Raw genomic sequence first — 13,050 nt, 5'->3', positions numbered from 1 at the left:
TCTGCTGGCTACTACACACGGACTAGCTGCCAGGTAGCCACATGGTATGTTGGACAAGTAGCCACCTTAGCACCCGGCCTGCTGCCACACCCAATGGCTGCTGGCCCTGCCACCACTTCCAGGACAGCACAGCTCTGAACTCCCCCTAGTCTGAGACCTTACAGACTCTGATTTCTATATACTTCCATGTTTAAAGGCACCACATGTGAATACCATGATGCAACACTCAAAGGATGATTTCAGAGAGAGGACTGGCATACTGAACTCAATGTCACCTTACAGAGGGACAAATATGGGTCTCATAGAATCAGAATGGCTTTGTTTGGAAGGGACCTTAAAAATCATCTAGTTCCAGCGCCCCTGCCATGAACAGGCACACCTTCCACTTCAAAGCCTCATCCAACCTGGCCTTGAACACTTCCAGGGATGGGATGTCCTCAGCTTCCCTGGGCTAGTGCCCAGAGAACTTGTGCTAGTGCCCCACCATCCTCACAGTAAAGAATTTCTTTTGTACATCTGATATAAATTTACTCTTTTTCTGTTTGAAGACATTCCCCCATGTCCTGTCACACCATGCGCTTGTCAAAAATTCCTCTCCAGCTCTCCTGTGGGCCCTTTGGGTTCTGGAAGGTGCTCTAAGTTCTTCCCAGAACATTCTCTTCTGCAGGATGGAGAGCCCCAGCTCTTCACAGAAGAGGTACCCCAAGCCCTCTGAGCATACTGATTGCCCTCCTCTGGACTTGCTCCTTGCCATGCTGTCTCTGGGAACAGCTTGAGTACAATTCTGTGACAAAATCGCAATATTTTTCAATTCAATCATTAAAATGTCTTCCATTGCAAGGAACACAAACATAGATGATCAGAAAACATTTTTTCTCTCATGATTTCCAATATTTCACAAGCATTTTCTATAGTTTCAAAAGTCTCCCAGAGAAAGAACAGACTTTCAACACCAAGACTAAGCCAAACAAAGCATTTTCAGATGATTTTGAATGACCAGTAGTAAAAAGGGAGACTATAAGCACATATACAAAGTGCCTACAGAAAAGTGAAATAAACCTCATGCATTTTGAAAACTAAAGGAAAACCAAGCCTTGGTTTCAACTGTGAGAGCTGACTTTGAATTACTTTTGCAAGTGGCATAAAACAGCTTAATTTGTTTTCCAGATGAAGCAGGAGTATGATTTGGTAACTGCTTTCACTTTGACTGGAAATCAAAATTTGTGCAATTGCCTTGTAATTGATAGAATAAAAGGCAAATGTACTTCTGTTGTGAAACTGGTTTTAATCCCTTTCCACACCTACAGAATGTGGAACGTACAATTCATAGCAGGAGTAGAATACAAGGCAAATCTCTTGCTAATGGCATGAGGTGCTGTCTGGGTTCTTGCCAAGGTTAAGGCACATGTAACATTACCTTTGCAAGACTGCATTTAGACTTTCAAGTGGCAAAGTAGCATTAAATGGTTAAACAAGAGTAACCTAGAAGTACAACACTAAATAATTGCCTAAAACATGCAAAATTCCCCTTTGCTTCTGCCTACACAGCCAAAGCAACTTTTAGAGGCTACATGCATACAATAACACTTGGCCTGTGCAAACCCACATAGCAAATATCCTCTCATGGATAGTAATGAATAAAATTAATGAATAAAATATTCTTTCTTGCCTAGTAATGATGAAGCAAAACCCCTCAGTGATCTAATTACTCATGCAAAAGTTGCCAGTGTATTAATTTGCTGTCTAGAATAAGGACCCCATTCCTATTGCAGTTGCAGCTGTGGTGAGAACAAGGTCTCTTGTTTCCACATGCAGGATTCCTTCTTGCAAGGACAGGAGTAATAGGCTTATGCAGTGAAACCCCTTTTAATAAAACTACTTGCCAGAAATATATTGTGGAATAAATTCTTCCCAAAAATGATTGCTTTCTTTATGCCATCCCCACAAGAGCAAAATGAGAGAGGAAAAGAACTGAAGACGCTGACTCTGGGCTGTATTGCTCTCTGGGTTTGTCATAATTTTGCACTTCCTTGACTTCTGATAATAATTCTGTCCATATTGATTTCTTCACAGAAATATTTTTTCCATTACTGTCTCTCCTCCATAAGACAGTTTAATGTGGAATTGTGCCTTTCTGATACTAATGCCTAGCAACAGCTCCTTCGTACAGAATTCTTTTCAGGTTTTAACAGCTATTCTTCATTATTCATGATTTTTAAAGTACTATTTATTTTCAGTTCCATATCCCATCTTCCCTATTCCAGAAAGATGACTTTTGGTGGCTCAGGTTAATTAAGACCCCCTTTTTTTATTTTTCTCCTGGTTTCCCTTTGAGGATCTAAAAATAATTAATATCAAAGAAAAGAATCATATTTTGAAATATGGCAAGTGCCCCTTCAGAAGGAATAATTAAATGCAAAGACTATATTAAATAAACTTGCCCAGGTGTTTCACTGGGCAAGTAAATTTGTTTAAATATTATCTTCTGTAGGAAGGATTAGGCTACTTCACCATTCTTTGTGCATCTAAATTCATCTCAGGGCTTATCAAATTTGCTGAGTGCATGTCTGCATTTACAAGGAATTGATTCATGTTAACAGAGGTTCTCACTGAAAACAGAAATGCTTCCATGCATCCAACATGCTTTATCCCTTAGAAGAACAACCTGATAAAAAAGCAATAAATAAAAAAAAGACAGCAGGTAATGACATTTTTAAGTGGAGAGTTAGACAAAGGGAATTCAGAGTCTTTCATTCATTCTTTTCATGACGGTCATACTTGATACTTTTTTTTCAAACTAAAACAAAAATAAGACAGCTTTAGCAGCAGGACATTCACAGGCTCATTTTTGTGTCAGAATCCTCCTGCTATACTGGTCAGATGTATCATAGCAATATGTGATGATCTCTTGAGGGACACTGCTGTCCAGTCCAAAGGAGACAGGGAAGAAATGAACTCTCCATTATAATCAGAGTTAAGGTGTGGAGTGGTATACTGTGGGAATAAGGGTGCTGACCTGGAGTCTGAGATTCTGCTCCATGTGAGGAAAGGCAGGTACAAAACTGGAGTCCCCAACAATCCCGTGGGAAGACACCACCCAGAGCATGCACGTGTCTTTCACCCATTTCAAAGACTTCATGCACGGTGTGAAAAAAAATTCAGGAAGTGCAAGCTCAGATCTTCACATGCCATGGGAATTTATGAGTCAGCCAGCTGTAATACGGCACAATCTATTCTCAATAGTAGTGATTTGTAAGAAAACAATAAGCCTAGAAAAGGGGATATGAAATCTTAGAGGGTGCTTGTGCAGTGGTGATGCACAACCATCTAATATAATGTCAGTATCTCAATAAACAACTGGATTTTCTGGGATGAGAAGTAGTGTTAGGAGGTGTATTACACAGCTATGCTCTTCCCCAGACCTGTGCAGTGTGTGCAGCTCCAAGCTCTGGCACAATCATCACTGCACTGTTAGAGCTGCACTGGGTGCTGTACTTAAGTATATCTAAATAATGTGTCATCCAGAGCTAATGCTTTATTTATCAGTGTAGCATCACAGGTAGCAACCACACTTGTAAGTACTTTTCAGCACAATTTGGTCTCTGTTCTACCACGTGGAGATGAGCCACCAGGTAATGCTACAGTTAAGTAGTATTGATCACAGCTGTATCTCCACTCAAGCCCATGTCAGGGCTGTCAGAGAATAGGGACTTATGACCAAAATCAGTCTTCTTTGTTGACAGCTTGAATACTGATCTGTCCTCCAGTACAATTGGTCTATGGCATTTGAATGAAAGTCTAGTCTAGTTCTGCTAAAAGAAGGAAAACAATATATGGGTTTATTTTTAAACATGCCCACGTGTGAATTAGGTGAGCAGAAATATTACACAGGTACAGGCTATGTACAAACATTCATCCACAATTGCCAGGTACATCTTTTCTTCGTGTCCAAAATTAAGGGCCCCTATGGATTGCATGTACAGATTGTCCCCATTAGTGCACCTAGCCCTGATTCCATAGTATGAAACCTTATTTTAATGTATATGAAAACAAACACATTAATCCAAAGGATGCCAGTTCTCTCTGCAACTTCAAAACCATTATTCTAACAAGAGTAGTTTTCTTCACATAATAGCAAACTCTCAATACATGATCTTTAGTCAACAAGACTGATGTGCATTGAAGTTCCTGTTCACAGGTTTTCTTGCCTGCTAGATAGAAACATGAAAATGGTATATGTTACTGAGATATTTCAGAATTAACACTTTGATCATTCCAATTAGTTATAAATCTGTGAGATTGCCACCTTAGGTGGGCATTTGCAATTACAGTGCAGAATAAATCTGTGCCTAGGAACTCTGCGTAACACAAAGCAATGCAAGAGTATTGTCAGAAGACCAGCCAGGCTCACTAGAAGCAGTTTAACTCTGAAGCTTTGTTCTATGCAAGTCAAGGTCACCCAGTCACTACTCACTCTTTTGAATCCTGGATACAAATTGTCTGATGGGAAAAGAAACAACATTTCTTTTGCCCATTAAAAGATGCCTGAGAAAAAAAGATCAAGGTTTGTCTTACTGCCTGTCAAACAGCTCAACTTTCGGCTGTAACCTTAATTTCTTGTTGGATCTGGCTCTATCTTTTGGGATAGTTTGATGATGTCTAAGCTAAGAAACTTTCCATTTCTACAGAGACAGTAGACCAGCAACCCTTTTTCTCATTTGACAAGCACAGAGCATTACATCAAAATTGTGATTTTATAAGATAAGGCCCTAATATTCCACTGCAGATCACTTTGGTTAGTCATTGCAGCCAGGAGAGACCAAATGTCTGCACAAATAGCACACCCAATTTAACTTGAAAGCTGAAGCCAGTCTCACCTTAATTAAGGGATTTTCTGCTGATGCAATAGCCCCATTCTATTAGATGCACCATCTGAAAGACGCTGAGCAGATACCCATCAGTGGAATCCAAACCTATGATTAATATACAAAAATCATTAAGGACCAAAGGCCACATAAAGCAAGACTGTGAGACATTCAAGTATCACATCAGCTTCTTTCAGAGCCATCTGGAGTCCTCCTTATTTTCATCACCACTATAGTATCAGACCCTATATTCTGGTAAATAAAGGGCATTATACTGCAAGGTTACCTGCAAGGTTATCTTGAATTTTTATTTGGCCTGGAGTTTAGAGCACTCAGGATCTCACAATACCATCAAAGCCAAACTGAAATAGTCCTCATCTGCTTTTTTTTCTGCAGTGCACAAATTTGGCTTGCAAGCAAATGAAAATAATTTGATTTTCTCACCACTCATGGACTCTCAACCATGTCCCTCAAAAATAAATATGGGGATTTTTTGGTCACTGAATTTTATATTTTTCCCTCAAAGAAAATTGGCATAATATTGAATGAAAAGAATAATTGAATACCACTTGGTGTAACTATTGAGTATAAGTTAGATACCACACCACTGCACACAGTATAAATACCAATGTTCTGTAAAACAGTTGAGGTGGAAAGTCTATATTCACAATCCGTTCTGATTAACTTGAGAGAAAAAAGCAAGAGGCTAAATACTAATTCTAAGATAGGGTTTTTTAATATTGAGTAGTGAATTTTACGGGATTCAGTTTTATATCAATCAGCTTCCTGCATTATCAAATATTATTGATTATTTGATATTTACATAGTTGTTATTGTATCATAATCCCCACACACACTTATGCTGCTGTAAGTCAGAGAAACACTACTGAAATTGTCCCAGAGTAAAACCAGTGAGTGGAAGCATTCAGAGAATCATCCTTGAGACATGAAGATATCACTTTGTCTGCCACAGAAACATTGCCAACTTTAGGGTGAATGTGACTACTGTTCAGCAGGGCACAGCAACATTATCCAGCAATGTAGAACAGGAAATGAATAACAAAAAGACCACATCTAATTGATATTTAAATATGGTAGGATGTAATTACTCATGCTGGAATTCATTCAAAGCATCAGCACTCTGAATGCTCCCTTATTTGAAAAAAAAAAAGAAGAAAAAAGTACAGTCAGTTCTTTACTGTCCACCAACAGAGAATACTTAGGTTTGGCAGCTGATTGTTAAAAAAATGGTTCAATACATATTTCTGTGTTTTTCCTGTCATTGTTATGTTTCTTAAGATATATTGCTTCAAATCTATGTCTGAAAAAAGAAAGTGGTACCTCAATTAAGCAATCCTTAGAAGCTCAGAAGCCCTTTACAAGTTAAAATTAATTTTAAATGTTTCCTTCTTGTATTCATTTTCACAACACTTCTGAGGGAAGATAAAACACCAGAACCAGTGTACAAATGGTGAGACAACAAAATTTTTTTGGCAACTCACATTTTGAGCTAAGCTGAAGTAAGCTAGCAAAGCTGAAGTATACAGGGTATTGTTTGGTCCTCGTTTGAAACATGACAGCAGCTCTAATGCAAATGTGTCTTCATGTGATCTGAGCTTGTCTGGCCAGGAAATGAGTATGCAAAAAGAAGGAAGTCATATAGTAGCTGATTTCTAAAGAGCTCTGTCATTTATCTAAAAGCCACTGATAAGCATCATATTTCCTAAATGCATAGGCATGAGCATGCCAAGCAAGCACAGTTCTAACTTGAACAGAGCTGGAATTTGAGCCCTAGAAACTTAAAAAATGAAACTTCCTAAACATAAATTCTTAATGACTACAGAGCAAACAGGTTGATGCTGAATTAAAATTCATGTTAGCCAACAAAAAAGGGAAAATGATCAATGAAAACATCTCAAATCTACTCTGACTCATGTATGTGTGGGTAACAGGTGGAGGAAATTAATATATCCAGAAGATTTTGACGTTTGAAGAAAAAGCCCCATCTTTGTCATTGCCTCTCTTCAAGTGTCCCATTACATAGGTGATCTCCAGGTATTTGGCTTAGCTCTCTCTGCCATTTATACACCACTGTGTTCCATTTAAACTCAAACCCTTGATGGACACCTTTGTCTGCACTGATTGAATTTTAAAACTTGTGATTAAGAGGTAAGAATGTAATCCTGGAAAACTCAAGCAGATAAGCTTACTGATTTTTTTACACTATGATTTATTTTTTAAATTTTTTTTTATTTTTGTATGTTTATCTTTTGAGCTCCTAGAGCACATAATAATGTCTCTAATTTCACTTTCTATAAATGCAAAATAGCAACTTTGTACATACATGCACACCTGGGAACTCATATTCATGAAACAGAGCCTGATGTTGATGCCTGATGGGTTTTTGTCCTTTTTCTCTATACTTTTTATACCCTTTTAATATATTTTTATACCCTTTCCCATTCCCTGTACCTATTATTCCCTGTACCTCAGCCCTACGTGTTTATAACCCTTGCACTCTGATATTTAGCCTAGTTCAGGGTTCTCTGGGGAGGACAAAACATCCCCTACTATCTCAGAACTAGAGGCTCCAACCTTGGACGGAGACTCCTCTTTGGAACATGTTTTTGTAAACTAGACTGTAGCTTCATTTAGGGGGGCGATAATTAGCATAGGGGGACAATTACTTCATTTGTTAGGTTTCTTATTGGGGGATTTTAGATAGGTATGCTAATTTAGGAGATCCATAAAATGGTGTACACATTGTACCCGGTGTGCTTCCTTGGCATGGTTCCACCTTCAACAAAGGAGCACCTGGGATCCTATTAAACCAGGGTAAAACCCTTTTTCCCTATACTGCTGTGTCTGTGTCTTATTTTTACCAGCTTTTAAGGCATCAATGTGGCCAGGCATTCTACACAGTCTGAGTCCAAAAATCCTGAAAATCAGACTTCCAAGACATAAGGTTCTCCATTTGTTAATTTAGGCATCCCATCTGCAAGCACTGGTAGTGCAATCCCTCGAATTACCTTAGGTGATTTTGACACTTGACATTTTTTAAAACAAGTTTCCTAGGCTGTATCTCTTCTGGGAAGTTTCCTTCTCCTTGTTACAAAAATTCAATTGCAAGTTATGTGTGAATCTCCAGTGTAGAGAGAGGACAATTCTCATTTTATCACTTGATTATTCTTAAGTGGTTTAAATCCAACACTGACATAGGTGGCAGATACAAAAGTCTGGGGTCCTGATCCCCACAACTGGTAATTCAATGCAAATAAAAGAGAGATCTTTCTGCACCTAATTGCCAACCATTGGGAGACTTAAAACTCAGAGGTCCTGGGGTGAAATGTGCCCCATGGGCACAGAATAATCACATACCTCTGTGCTGATCCTTACCCACAGCTGTATAATGTATCTTGTACCACATACATAAAGCTTAGATGCTGAACAGAAGAGTGCAGACCTGTGGGAAACACCGCTCTGGCTTGAAATACAATAGAAGAAAGCTCAGCAAAAATGTTTCAGACAATTGAAAACAAAATGCTGGCTGTACAAATTTAACTGAGTGCACTTGATAAAGGTGAGACTAATAAAAACCTAGCTGCTTAGCACTTTTGACTTTTGGCACACACTGCTTATACGCAAGATGATTTTGGCTCCAAATTGAACATTGCTGGCTGGAGATTAATAGGTAGACTGAACATATGCTCTGTCTTGTTTTAGGAGAAAAGTTTAAAAAGTGGTCTGAAAACCAGCCTCAATAATGCAAAAAGGTCTTAAGGCAGCCTCTTCCTCTCTGCAATGATTAATATTGTCAAAGTCTTTCATTTTTACTGATTTCAGTGATGAAAAAGTCCAGTCCTGCATTACTTAGCCGCTCCTGTGCCTTAAACAACCAGACAATACCAAACAGACCTTTCGCTTTTTAATATATTTTTAAACACACTTTCTTTAAGGGTCTTAGCAATTTTTCTAAGATAAAACAGAATAAACCAGCAAAAATACAACTTAGTTAACACTGTCAGTTTTTGATATCTCCATCCTCTCTTTAGAATTTTGTCCAGTGGCAGTAGTTTCCATTTCTAAAAATAATTTTTACTCATTTTTATTTTGCCACAATGAAAACTAGTAACAAACATGCCATCAATAGTATTTTCCAGCAAAATCTTTCAAAAGGTATCATATCTGCATTAAAAAATTGTGTAACATTCCCATACTTATTCGGTAGATTTTGAAGACATGTAGTTCTGTTTTAAGACCTTGGTTTGGGTACTACAGAGGTTGGAAAAAAATACTACAGTGGAGGATGTAAAATGTTGCTCTGTGAAGTTATTTTTAGGGCCTATTCAAGCTGACTGCAGAATTAATGTAGGTTGCAGGACCCTGTTTTAAGACAAATAATTATTAAAGGGTGCTTGACTTAATTTTTGTAGGCCTGATATTTCCATTCTTTATACTGTATTAGCTTATGGGCTAAAATAAATCGCATGGCTGATGAAGTAAAGATGAAGCTTTTTTTTTGTAGAATTTCTAAAGTTTGTCACTTGCTTTGAGAAACTTGGTGTCCTGCTGCCCTGGCATCCTAAATTAAGATGGGCCTGCATGAACAAATCAAAACATATTTTCAAGGAAGAAAGTGACAAAACAACCATGCTCTCTCCTATAAATTGTATATCCTGCATTTCCCTTTCTTTCTAATGACACTCAGAGGAGTGCATGTGCTGCAGATCAAAAATGTGGGGCCATCACTTCCCTCCTCAGCCAGCTCAAGAGTGATGTTCAGGTGTTCCAGACACAATTCAAACTGCCCTTTACACTTAGTAATCAATATGAAACATCACTAAAGTTTGACTCACAGTTAGGAGTGCTTTTTACACTGCTAAAAGAAGATAAGGCTAATAGGAACCTGCAGCATCCCAATGGCTCCAAGGACACTGAGTCCCTCCTTACCCTCTGAGTCATCCAGTACCACACCCTGCACAAACAAAAACTCCCAGTGCATAAAACCAACCTCTTGAGAAAACTGGGCTGTTCCTCAGAAAGAAACTAAAATATATGAAAAACATTGACAGAGCTTTATTTGCTTAAACCTGCATGGAATTTTCTCAGTGAAGAGTTTTAGAGAAGCCAAATAACCCTGAGAAGGAAATGTTTCCCACCATAAAGAAATACCCCATCAGTGGGTCCCTGCCAGCCCAGTCTGTGAGAAGAAAAGGAGGACACAAGCTCCTCTAGAGCAGCACAACCAAAACAGCAATCGTTTTGCCTACTCAAAAATCACCCCCTTGGAGTCTCCCTGGTGCAAAACCAGTGTTATGGCTCAGGTACTGGCCAACAGCAGGCCAGTGCTACTGTTCCTAGGTATACTTTTGGATATTGCTCTCGTGAGTTTCTGTCATTGTCGCAATGAGGCTAATTACAGAAATAATATAAGCAGTATATAGCCAAAGCCAAGCAAGACTGATTATAAAGTAGCACCAAACAAGGGAAGTTGCAAAAATTAAAATTGTAAAAGCATGAATTATATTTCTGTTTCATAATAAGAATAAAAACAGTGGTCAGGAAAAAGAAAGTTTAATTTCCTATTTTCAGTGCTAAGAACACCTACATAGAATAATTCCATATTCATAGCTGTTTCTCCTCTACAGTTATTATCTTTAAGCTGACATGGAAGTCAACACACAATACAGTCTAGTGCACTGAATGGAGTTATTATGAGACTGTAAGAATTTTTGTCTTCTTTGCAATCCTCACATTAGCTACTGGCCATTATGGATTTGCAATAGAAGGAGATGACCCAGCAATCTGCACAGCCCACACAGTGCATCACATTGTCTCACTGGGACTTGGTGAGCTGTTCACAGTTTATGGATACAGCAGAGCTAAAGTGGAGTGTAAATACCTTCATGTCTTCCTTGCAGATGTCATTCCTGAGCGTTAGCTCTCCATCTGTAGAATATTGTCTGAGCTGCTACAGATATGTCCATTCAAATGTGTCTCAATATTCAGCTGACTGTGCCTTTTTGACATGTCCCATCAAATAGCCAATAATGATGTATTTTTTGGCATTCCTGAAACTGCTTTCCATGTCTCTCAATTACTTGCCCCCAGCAAAATGGCTGCAGTTATTAACTTGGGCTTCACTGTGTCATTTGTGTTATTCTAGTTTGATGTGAAGTATGACTTCCTGCCACTAATTTGCTGATGGCAACTAGCTGCCTTTCCTTCCCCCCCGAGGTTTTGTTTCCACTCCAAAACATACTAGACTTTTTGCTGGCCAGAAGTGTAATTATTTTTCATTGTCAGTAAATTCCTCAATTTCTGCTCTGCTTAGGTTCTGTTCACATCCAGCATATAGGTACTATACTTACTTAGTAACACATAACCTTCTGGAGTATAATTAAGAGGTATTATCAAAGTCCCAAATCCAAACAGTATGCAATGTACTATCTGACATGGTTAAAAAAAGACAGACATAGAAAAATTACTTGGAACTTACAATTATGATTTTTTTTGGTCATTGTTGATTGCCTTAGATTGTAGTCTTTACCCCCAAAATACAATTCCATATTTACATATGCATAGTAATGACGCAAACTGCCTTGGCAGAGGTTTTTAGTTTGGTTGTGTGAAGAACAATGAGTGCTTAATTTAATCTGCTTAGAATCAGACAAAAATAAAGCCCACTGAAAATCATTCCTCTCTCTGTGTTCTTTCCATTTGTCAGAAGAAAACAACAATTTTGTAGATATTTTAAATTCAATCTCTGTTAAACACTGGTTACAGGAAAAGTCTTTTGTCCATTTCTGGGTATCCCACATAGTTATTCCAGAGTTTCTGATGAAACGGGTGGGGAATTGTAAACTCCTATCAACGAACAAAAAAAACCTTAAATCCAAACAAACAGTGGAAAAAAAACCCCAATAATCAAACACATGAGGTCAGGATAAAAGGCAGTCAAAGCACAAAGGCAACAGGAGAATGTCTATCCCACACAATCCCATTTTCTGGCCTACTTCAGTATTCCCTTTACTGTTTTCTGTATTAAGTATTTCCAGACAGTGCAATTAGATGATTGTTTGTTGACTGTATATATTACAAGTGATACTTCAGTATTCTAATATTTCCTGATACATTTAAATGACAAAGTGTTCCCAGACCTCTCAATGTTCACCTTTGAATCCCACCGAGCAGTCATCCTTCCCCTCCATACTCTACTTGGTAAAATGGCAGCTCCAATCCTTCAAACCACAAATGGGTCCGACAAGATGAATTAGAGGTGTGATGAACCAAACCTATAGCTGAACAGCAAGAACAGATGTGAAACCAGCACGTTTCACTGGTAAATTGGTGAAATTCACTGGTAAAATGGTGAATTCTGTGCTGCAGAGCACAGCTCACATGAGCTGCCTGGTCCCTGGCCATGTGAGCCAGCGTTCTCACAGACCACTCCCGAGGACATTTACAGAGATGAACTCCTTGAGGACCAATTCCAGCAGGGAATTTGTGCCCCACCATGTTGTTTTACAGCCTGAGGCTGTTTACATGTTTACATCATGCCTTTGGTCTCTTTACCAGCAAACAAACTTTAATATAATACCCTAATCTAGATGTAGCTTTACAGCCCTAGCATCCCCTAATGTGCCATACGGGTATCTACCCTAGATTCACTGTTATCTAATATGTTATTGTACTAAGATTTGGAAACAGGAAAAAAACAAATTGTGATCCATATCTGATCAAAAGAGCCTTTTAGTTCAATGGAAAAGCAGCCATAATTTAATTTTAGGCCATATGCTATTATATGTATATATTGGGTTAGATGTGTAAAGTACTAAATCCACATTATGCTGTCAGGGGAGAATTTCTCAGCATTCAGGTGGCAAAGTATTTTACACAAAATCAAATTTAAAAGGTTTAGGATGAGAGGTGTGAGAGAAAGTGCTATGAACAGATTAATAGAGAACTGTTTAGGGCAATTTGTATTGTGTATCACCTAAATAGATATTTGTTTATGTATTATTTATACTGTTGTTTATTTGCTACAATATTCTTCCCATACTTTTTTTTTAAATATAAAAAACTCAGCCTCTGTCTGTGTGAATTTCAGACTAGATAGTAGGAAAAATGTTCATAGCAGATTTTCTTTATTACTATTACTATTTTGAGAGGTATTCAACAGCTT

The sequence above is a fragment of the Lichenostomus cassidix genome, chromosome 2 (assembly GCF_008360975.1).
Source record: "Lichenostomus cassidix isolate B80296 chromosome 2, HeHo_3.0, whole genome shotgun sequence".
Taxonomy (NCBI): Eukaryota; Metazoa; Chordata; class Aves; order Passeriformes; family Meliphagidae; genus Lichenostomus; species Lichenostomus cassidix.
This window is presented reverse-complemented; position numbering follows the sequence as displayed.